The sequence below is a fragment of the Macrotis lagotis genome, chromosome X, assembly GCF_037893015.1.
Source record: "Macrotis lagotis isolate mMagLag1 chromosome X, bilby.v1.9.chrom.fasta, whole genome shotgun sequence".
Lineage (NCBI taxonomy): Eukaryota > Metazoa > Chordata > Mammalia > Peramelemorphia > Peramelidae > Macrotis > Macrotis lagotis.
Genome location: NC_133666.1, coordinates 136,198,040 through 136,208,374, shown reverse-complemented (window position 1 = coordinate 136,208,374; position 10,335 = coordinate 136,198,040). Strand labels below are relative to the sequence as shown.

The window sequence follows — 10,335 nt, the reverse complement described above, 5'->3', positions numbered from 1 at the left end:
TTTCTGTGAGAGTGTGCATACATTAATATATACTGTATATATACAACCACAAAGGCTTGGTCCATATATAACTTACTTTTTAAAAAGGTATAAAGAAAAAAAAGACAAAGAGTGGCATAATTCTTGTGTCTTTTAAATAAAAGGAATTTACTAATAGGATTATAAAAACCTTACTTATCTAATTAATCAACTTTAAAACCTTAAGTTTGAACCAGTTGAACCAGTAGTTGAACCAGTTTTGCTTCTGCTCTTTCCAGTTTTGGTCCAAAAGGCAGAGGAGAGAAATCTAGCTAACACTCATGGTTCCTGACTTTTCAAAGTCAGATGATAAATAACTAAGAGTATTGTTTTGTTTATTAACAAAAAAAATTGAGTAGAAAGGCAGTATTTTGTGTGTATATTTCTATAGTAATTTCTAATTTCTAAATAAGCCACATAAATAGTAGTTACAAACTCCTGAGTGTATGAAGAATACCTGTGAAAGGAACCTTTTTTAAAAGTAATATAGTTACTTTCCTTCCAAAATACTTACATAAAATATAAATCAGCTTGTGATCAGTTTGAAAATGGCTCTCAGAATTGGCAACTGATGTAGAAAGCAAGGAAGGGGGTATGGGTTAAAGAACAACAGATAAATGAAAAAGAAAATAATTATCAATTTTATTTTTTAAAAATACAATATTTAAGCATCTTAAATTACTGACTTTGGAGTCTACTTGGTCTAAACATGCCACAATGTATTTAACACCTTATCCCATTTTATGAGGCAGGAGACAGTATTAAGATAGTATCAAGAAAAAAAAGGTATCAAGTTGTATAGTTGAATTTCTTAACTTGAGGTTTTAAAAAAACATCTGAGGATCCTGCCTCCAAAAAATGATATTTTTTTATTCAAATCAGTTAACTTTACAAATAAAAGCAGTCAACCTTCTGTATTTCAATCAAGTTTAAACATTTTACTACAGGAATTTATTATAATAAACAAGTATCAGGATTTGGAACTAAGGCAAGATTTAGGGTTCATCTTATACAATTCCTTTTACTAGAGTAAAATACAGGGGGAAAAATTAGATTAAAACTAAAATGTTGTAGTTGAAAGTTAGGGTTGTTTTTGAATATGGGGTGGGACTCACAGGGAGGGGCAGGCAACATTACAGAGTTTCAAGCCAAAGGCTGGCTTGGCAGCTCTGAAGAAGCACTCTGTGCTGCCATACAAGGTCTCGTGCTTGTCAAATGACTATTCAGACCAATAGGTGGAGAAAATATTGAAGAAAATGTATTTGTCTCTGTTAAGTAAGGAAATGTAAGTATTGTCTTGGTTCACTGAAGAATCCTGTACTGTTAAGCATAGAATTAAATATGAAGATAGCTATGTTCAGTTAACCTTGCCTGGAAAAGATGTCCCATGACTGGTAGATTTGTAAAAACTCTCCAAAGCCTCATCATTTGCTCTAATTCTATATTAAAAATCCTTATTTAAAAATGATTTTCACATTACATCATTAGTCCACAAGGTGATTTCTATAAAAAATTGCTTCAGGTATATTTAGTTTATCCTGTGAATGAGGGACAAAGTTTCACTGAAAGTCTAGGGCAAGGAAACAATTATTATAATTATTATAATTTGATTAGTATTATTCACTCAGAAGCACATCAATATAACCTGGTAACTTTTAAAACACAGGTTTTCAAACTGATATTCCTTTAAACTCATAAAATATTGCACAAGAAGATACTATACAGGTTTTTCCAACCACATATATCGAAGGGACTAAGATGTCTCAAAGAGGCTAATATGTGAGGACACAATGCTTCTTCAAGGTTGCTGGTGGTACAGTCAAGTCCTCCACCTAGAGTCAGCAAGACTTAAATTCTAATCCAGTCTCAAATACTTACTAGCTTTATGATCCTACACAAGTCTCTTTAACCCTTTTGTCTCAGTTTCCTCAAAAATAATTACAAGATTCTTGGGGGATCAAATGAGGCTATAATTTAACAGTACCTAGCAGAGTGCCTAGAACATAACAGGGGCTACATATATGCTTATTCTCTTCCATTCCTTCTCTCTTTGTTTCAAAGATTTACCAAATTGGTAAAAAATTCAGTTGTACTAATCTATAATTCATAATAGCAAAAAGCTAACAGATTTACTAAGAATCTCCAAGATTCATAGGGTTTTTTCCCCCTCTAGATTATGTATTCAATGATTCCAAAGTAAGTACTCAGATTCTGCATGAAATCATCCATACATTTCAATTAGCCATTATCAGCCTAAATTGTGGCCAAATTGACCTTCTTGCTCTTCCTCAAGCCTATTCATTTCCCATCTTGGAGTCTTTCCCCATGCCTAAAATGCACTCCCATCTCACCCCTATCACTTTAGAATCATTTTTTTCATTCAAATCTCTGCCCAAGTATCACCTTCTACATTTAGCTTTTCCTGATCCCTCTAAGCTGTACCTTCCTTATCAAAAAAAAAATCAATCTTCTATTTCCTTTGTGAATGTATGTATATATGTATGTATGTATGTATGCATATGTCTTCCCAGACAGCATGTAACCTCTATGAGGTCAGGACCATTTTCATTTATTTTCCTTTGTATTCTCAATGACTAGGCACACATGTTTAATAAATGCATGTGAATTGATTTTCTAGTCCCAGAACTACCTGTTCTTCTAATAGACTTCTGTCATCTCACAAGTTTCTGAGAGCACTGAATTTTTCCTGATCAGTAATTAATCTGAAGCATTCAGTCACCCAGCCAATTCACTACATAGCATTTTATTTATCTAAACTGGCAACAAAAATAGAGAATACACACTTGTTTGCAAGTTTCATAAATATCATTTAGCAAGGGCATGCCATTGCTATACCCATAACTGCAGCCAACAAAAATCTGTAGTTTCTGTTCCTGCTGACAACATTTACTTCTGGATTCACTAAGTCTCATCTGTAATTTACATTATGGTTCCATTAAAGCAGAATAGCTAAGACTGATTTTCACTTTTATAACAGTTGTAGCTTGAGATTATTTCCATTTTTCCACTGATCTAGAGCTGCAATTTCCATGTGAAATTACTTAATATTTAAATCAATCCCGAGAACAATTTGTCATTAGAATATAGAGTATCACAAGCAACTAAAAAAACTAAACATAACTTCTTCCTGCAATAATCAGTTTAAGAATCCTTTTTCCTGCTCATCTCCATCCCTAGTAGGTGGGGCATCCCTTTCCAGAACTTCTTGGTGTTCATTTTTCACATGAACTGGTTATATTTATGCCTATCTCCATTAGAATGTAAGCTCCTGAGGGCAAGTATTTTTTCACCTCTAACTTTGTATCCCTAGAACGTAGAACACCCTACTTTCTATCACATCAAGTCTAAATTCTTTCACCTGATTTTCAAGGCCCTCTAGATTTCCCAACTTCATTTAATACTCTAGACAAACCAAACTAACTTCCTCAGTAACCCCAAAATAAGTCACACTAATTTCTAACCTCTATGTCTATTCTAATTTTATTTTGTTTTTCTTCCTAGAATGCTATTGCTTGACTTTTTTCAAATCCTACCCACTCTTCAAAATCCAATTCAAAAATCCCACTTTTTCATTGAAGGTGGTGGTATTAATATGCTTTTGTAAGCATGGAAATTTATAGCTGAAAGAGACCTTAAAGATCTTGTCCAACATGTTCATTTTCCAAATGAAAAAACAGAATCCAGTAAAGGATATCTGACTTGTCCAAGGTCATAGGAAAAAAATCAGATCTACATACAGTATCCACAGAGATTTCTCCCTCCTCTGAACTTCTATAGAGCTGTCAATAAGTACCCCACAATTTAATGATTAAAATAACTGCAAAATGAAATCTGCTAAGCAAAGATGAGGGATAAGTGTATATTTTGTTGAGAGCTGATTGATTGATTTGATTGTTGATTACTTTCGATAAACTGTTTTTGCCTTATCTTTCTTTGACACAAATTGGGGCTCATGAGTAGAGGGATGTGTTCAAAAAACAGATCATCTAAAGGTTTTGAAATGATTGTAAATTCCTTGAAGGTTAGGATCTTGATTTCTATACCGCCTGCATAGGTCTGGATGTTCAACTATTTATTTCACTGATATTTGACTTACAAATCATAAAAGAAAACAAAACAACTTCTTTGCAGAAACCAACAATTCAACTCATCTCAAAAAGATAAAGTACTATCAGATTACTCAAGACCATAGTGATTAATAACCTAGTAGTAAACAAGGAACCAAGTCAATGACATAGAGACAAGATGGTGTATAACATAACAATAAATACAATGAAGATAAAATTAGAAAGCAATTAAATTCTCAACCCCACTGAGAAATGGGGTAAGCTGATTGATCTGACTAGGTGTGAGAAGTAGTGGAGCCAAGATTAGGGTCACCTAATAACAAAATAGGGAGCTTGTCATTCAGACATTCCAAGAATCTATGCATGGCAATTGCTATGGATATAAGCAGGAAATACAATTTCAAGGTAAACCACACAAAAAAATTATTGACACAAATAAAGAAAAACTTCCTTACCTATCTAGACATCATATGCCTATACCAAAGTATAAAATAAACAACAACCTTTTGTTTTAAAGGTGCAAAAGAATACCCAAAAGTAATTTAGGGAATGGATGGAATAAATAATGTAACACAAAAAAAAAAATCACCTAGCACAATCAGCTTTAATATTGTTTTAGCATTAAATAGCCACTCTCCCTTCCATTAATAACAAGTAAGCATTAAGATTTCAAGGGAAAAGGAGGATTAATCAGCACAGAAAGTATATTGCTCATCACAGGCAGTATTCTTGCTTCCTCAAAAAGTCTTATTCTTTTTTTTAAGTCTTATTCTTAAAAGCAATAATTATAAATTTTTAGAAGTCCAATTTGTCAAATCAACTTATTAATATAGTTGGAGCAAAATGAGAAATCATTTTAAAGCAATAATTTCCCAATACTAATTTTCAAAGATGCATTTTTAAAAAGCTGGGTAGCACTATAAATTGCATGTAAAATTACAAAGATTTTCACAGATGTTATGATAATATATGCAAAAGATTTGAGTAATTTTCAAAATATAAGTATTCCTACATTTAAGTTATAATCTATTAATGTCTCTATTCTACCTTCCTCTGAACCCAGATACTAACACTAACCCATCCCCCAAATCAGTTTGTAGAGACAGCATAGAGTGGGAAAGCCCAGAAGCACAGAGTTGGAAGGAACCCTAAGGTCATCTAGACCAACCAATCCCAGAACAGGAATCTCATCTATAACATACTCTCCCTTTATTTGGAAAATTTCCAAGAATGGAGCCTACAAACTTCTAGGACAATCCATCTTACTCATAGCTCCAAGTTTTTCCTTACATTGGCACCAAATCTGCCTTTCCACAATTTGTACTCACTGCTTCTAGTTTTGCCCCTTGAAGGCAAAACAGAACAAATTCAATCATTCTTCCACATTAACAGCCCTTCAAATACTTAAAAAAGAAGAAATAATTCAGGGTACAAGAGAGTTGTATATGATACCTAAATTCTCTTTTCTCTCATCAAACCAAAAGAAAGGTTGATAGAGTTAATGAAGTCGGCCTGAAATCCTGGTTCTGTCATCTCTGGCATAGGCACAGTTTAGACACTAATGCAACCACTTTGCTTGCCACTCACATTCTTATTCATACTGAGTCTTCTGTGTTGTTGAATATAAAATAAATAATTTAATAATTACACAAAACACTATGGTTTGTTGTGTTTGGTGCCAGACATAATCTCTACAAATGCCAACAGTCTGCCAATGATGTCTTAGTGGCTAGGAGCCCAAATAGAAGATATAAATTCTACTGTTAGCAACTAATACGTGGTTTCCTTTAGCTGAAGAGGTAGAACTGTTTCTGGAGCAAAAGGTCACTTATAAAACATTATTTCAAAACCTAAATACATTTCACTGGAGTCTTCACAGACACTGCTTTACCAAAGTTAGAAAGAAGAAACATTGTTATCATTTGAAAGTATTCCAACAATACCTAGTGGATTTATTCAACTTCGGGAACTAATGGTAAGATTAAGTAGTACAAGAAAAAATTCCATGACTGAGGACATAATCCTTTCTTTAATGAAATTGAAAGTGAACTAAAACAAAAATTTTTTAAAAAACTAAGGAAGGGGTGGCTAGGTGGCACAGTGGATAGAGCACTGGCCCTGGAGTCAGGAGTACCTGAGTTCAAATATGACCTCAGACATTGAATAATTACCTAACTGTGTGGTCTTGGGCAAGACACAGCCCCATTTGCCTTGCAAAATCCTTAAAAAAAAAAAAAGAAAAAAGAAAAGAAAAGAAAAAAAAGGAAAAAACTAATGAAAGCACCATCTTTAACTGAAGATCTTTGTGCTGTTTAATAAATATTTTCCCCTTTCCAACTCAAAAGCAGAAAACAAATTAATGTGCAAATAAAAACTCCACAGAATATTAGCTATTCAATCTCCATTCCCCATCCCCAAACAGATGTAACTTTTTTCAATGCAAAGACCAATACAATTCCATCAGAACTTAGCAGAGGTTTTTAAATCAGACTGGTAGTTGAGGAAGGGGAGGAAGAAGAAATAAGAGGCCCAAACACTAATGGAAAGGTTAGACATAAAATAGAGAATTTGAAATACCTGGAAGTTCAGGATTATTAGCTCAAAGAGATAGTTTGAAACGTTAAATAGTGAATTTTGAGTAGAAATTCCAACTATTAATCTACACCTATATCTACATTCTCACTCATGTGTATGTATATAGTAATACCTAAACTCACATGTATAAAATATGTGTACATGTGCATATTTGTTGCATTTAGTTATGTATGACTCCTTTAGGGGAGTTTCTTGGCAAAAAAAAAAAAATATTGTAAGGTTTGTCATTTCCTTTTCTAGATCCTTTTAAAAATGAGGAAACTGAGGCAAATGGTGTTAAATGACTTGCCATGGGTCATAGAGCTAGTAAGTGCCTGAAGTAGAACTTGCATTCCAGTCTTTATGTGTATATACCTAAATGTGTATGCAACTTGTATATAACACTATATATTATAAAGCGTTCTGTGTGCTATGCACATATATACACATATACGCCTATGAATATACATTTGCAAAGATGTACATATATCACATATTATGTACAGGTATAACGTGCAAATTATCATGTATAAAATTAATCTATACCATCCTATATAGTGATACATTTTCACACACTCACCCACAGATACAATAGTTTCCCATTTGAATGTGAATTTAATAGCACATTAATGTGAATGTAAATTACAAAAGGTGTCCACAGGATACAAGAGAGCTGTATGTGCTATGAGTGCTCCCACATTTAAGTTATCATCTATCAGTTCAGTGTCTGTCTTCTACCTTCCTCTATACCTAGCTACTAGCAGTGGCACAAAAGGTGTCCACAGGGCACAAGAGAGCTGTATGTTATATGTTCCCATATTTAAGTTATCATCTATCAGTGTCTGTCTTCTACCGTCCTCTGTACCCAGCTACTAGCAGTGGCACAAAAGGTGTCCACAGGGCACAAGAGAGCTGTATGTGATATGTTCCCACATTTAAGTTATCATCTATCAGTATCTGTCTTCTACCATCCTCTGTACCCAGCTACTAGCAGTGGCACAAAAGGTGTCCACAGGGTACAAGAGAGCTGTATGTGCTATAAGTGCTCCCACATTTAACTTTTCATCTATCAGTGTCTGTCTTCTACTGTCCTCTGTACCCAGCTACTAGCAGTGGCATAAAAGGTGTCCGCAGGGTACCAGAGAGCTGTATGTGCTATAAGTGCTCCCACATTTAAGTTATCATCTATCAGTGTCTGTCTTCTACCGTCCTCTGTACCCAGCTACTAGCAGTGGCACAAAAGGTGTCCACAGGGTACCAGAGAGCTGTATGTGCTATAAGTGCTCCCACATTTAAGTTATCATCTATCAGTGTCTGTCTTCTACCGTCCTCTGTACCCAGCTACTAGCAGTGGCACAAAAGGTGTCCACAGGGTACAAGAGAGCTGTAAGTGCTCCCACATTTAAGTTATCATCTATCAGTGTCTGTCTTCTACCGTCCTCTGTACCCAGCTACTAGCAGTGGCACAAAAGGTGTCCGCAGGGTACAAGAGAGCTGTAAGTGCTCCCACATTTAAGTTATCATCTATCAGTGTCTGTCTTCTACCGTCCTCTGTGCCCAGCTACTAGCAGTGGCACAAAAGGTGTCCACAGGGCACAAGAGAGCTGTATGTGATATGTTCCCACATTTAAGTTATCATCTATCAGTATCTGTCTTCTACCATCCTCTGTACCCAGCTACTAGCAGTGGCACAAAAGGTGTCCACAGGGTACAAGAGAGCTGTATGTGCTATAAGTGCTCCCACATTTAACTTTTCATCTATCAGTGTCTGTCTTCTACTGTCCTCTGTACCCAGCTACTAGCAGTGGCATAAAAGGTGTCCGCAGGGTACCAGAGAGCTGTATGTGCTATAAGTGCTCCCACATTTAAGTTATCATCTATCAGTGTCTGTCTTCTACCGTCCTCTGTACCCAGCTACTAGCAGTGGCACAAAAGGTGTCCACAGGGTACCAGAGAGCTGTATGTGCTATAAGTGCTCCCACATTTAAGTTATCATCTATCAGTGTCTGTCTTCTACCGTCCTCTGTACCCAGCTACTAGCAGTGGCACAAAAGGTGTCCACAGGGTACAAGAGAGCTGTAAGTGCTCCCACATTTAAGTTATCATCTATCAGTGTCTGTCTTCTACCGTCCTCTGTACCCAGCTACTAGCAGTGGCACAAAAGGTGTCCGCAGGGTACAAGAGAGCTGTAAGTGCTCCCACATTTAAGTTATCATCTATCAGTGTCTGTCTTCTACCGTCCTCTGTGCCCAGCTACTAGCAGTGGCACAAAAGGTGTCCACAGGGCACAAGAGAGCTGTATGTGATATGTTCCCACATTTAAGTTATCATCTATCAGTATCTGTCTTCTACCATCCTCTGTACCCAGCTACTAGCAGTGGCACAAAAGGTGTCCACAGGGTACAAGAGAGCTGTATGTGCTATAAGTGCTCCCACATTTAACTTATCATCTATCAGTGTCTGTCTTCTACTGTCCTCTGTACCCAGCTACTAGCAGTGGCACAAAAGGTGTCCGCAGGGTACCAGAGAGCTGTATGTGCTATAAGTGCTCCCACATTTAAGTTATCATCTATCAGTGTCTGTCTTCTACCGTCCTCTGTACCCAGCTACTAGCAGTGGCACAAAAGGTGTCCACAGGGTACCAGAGAGCTGTATGTGCTATAAGTGCTCCCACATTTAAGTTATCATCTATCAGTGTCTGTCTTCTACCGTCCTCTGTACCCAGCTACTAGCAGTGGCACAAAAGGTGTCCACAGGGTACAAGAGAGCTGTAAGTGCTCCCACATTTAAGTTATCATCTATCAGTGTCTGTCTTCTACCATCCTCTGTACCCAGCTACTAGCAGTGGCACAAAAGGTGTCCGCAGGGTACCAGAGAGCTGTATGTGCTATAAGTGCTCCCACATTTAAGTTATCATCTATCAGTGTCTGTCTTCTACCGTCCTCTGTACCCAGCTACTAGCAGTGGCACAAAAGGTGTCCGCAGGGTACCAGAGAGCTGTATGTGATATGTTCCCACATTTAAGTTATCATCTATCAGTGTCTGTCTTCTACCATCCTCTGTACCCAGCTACTAGCAGTGGCACAAAAGGTGTCCGCAGGGTACCAGAGAGCTGTATGTGCTATAAGTGCTCCCACATTTAAGTTATCATCTATCAGTGTCTGTCTTCTACCATCCTCTGTACCCAGCTACTAGCAGTGGCACAAAAGGTGTCCGCAGGGTACCAGAGAGCTGTATGTGCTATAAGTGCTCCCACATTTAAGTTATCATCTATCAGTGTCTGTCTTCTACCTTCCTCTGTACCCAGCTACTAGCAGTGGCACAAAAGGTGTCCGCAGGGTACCAGAGAGCTGTATGTGCTATAAGTGCTCCCACATTTAAGTTATCATCTATCAGTGTCTGCCTTCTACCGTCCTCTGTACCCAGCTACTAGCAGTGGCACAAGGGTACGAGCGGGCTGTCCGTGCCGGACACGCTGGGCACGGCGCCGGGGCAGCCTCCAAGCGCCCGGGGTGCGGGGCCGCGCAGGGGCCGTGTGCCCCCACAACTCGGCGTCGGAGGTCCGGGCTGACACCCAGGATGCTCCCGCGCCCCGCCCTTGCCCTTGCCCTTGCCCTTCCCCCGCCGGGCGTTCGCGCTGCCCGTCCACGCCCTG

The 10,335-nt window shown here is 37.7% G+C and overlaps 1 protein-coding gene across 4 annotated transcripts in view; it reads right to left on the bottom strand.

Annotated features, from left to right (window-relative positions):
• CHST12 (carbohydrate sulfotransferase 12) overlaps positions 1 to 10,335 on the bottom strand; it is a 34,751-nt gene that overhangs the window by 23,951 nt on the left and 465 nt on the right. For 2 of the 4 annotated variants that reach the window (XM_074207704.1, XM_074207705.1), the window contains exon 2: positions 533 to 586. The exons of 1 other annotated variant lie outside the window; for it this stretch is intronic. The gene's annotated coding sequence lies outside the window, so the exon portion shown is untranslated. Of the gene's footprint in view, positions 1 to 532; positions 10,165 to 10,335 lie in introns of those variants that run through there. One more of the 4 variants, XR_012472637.1, reaches the window with a different exon arrangement.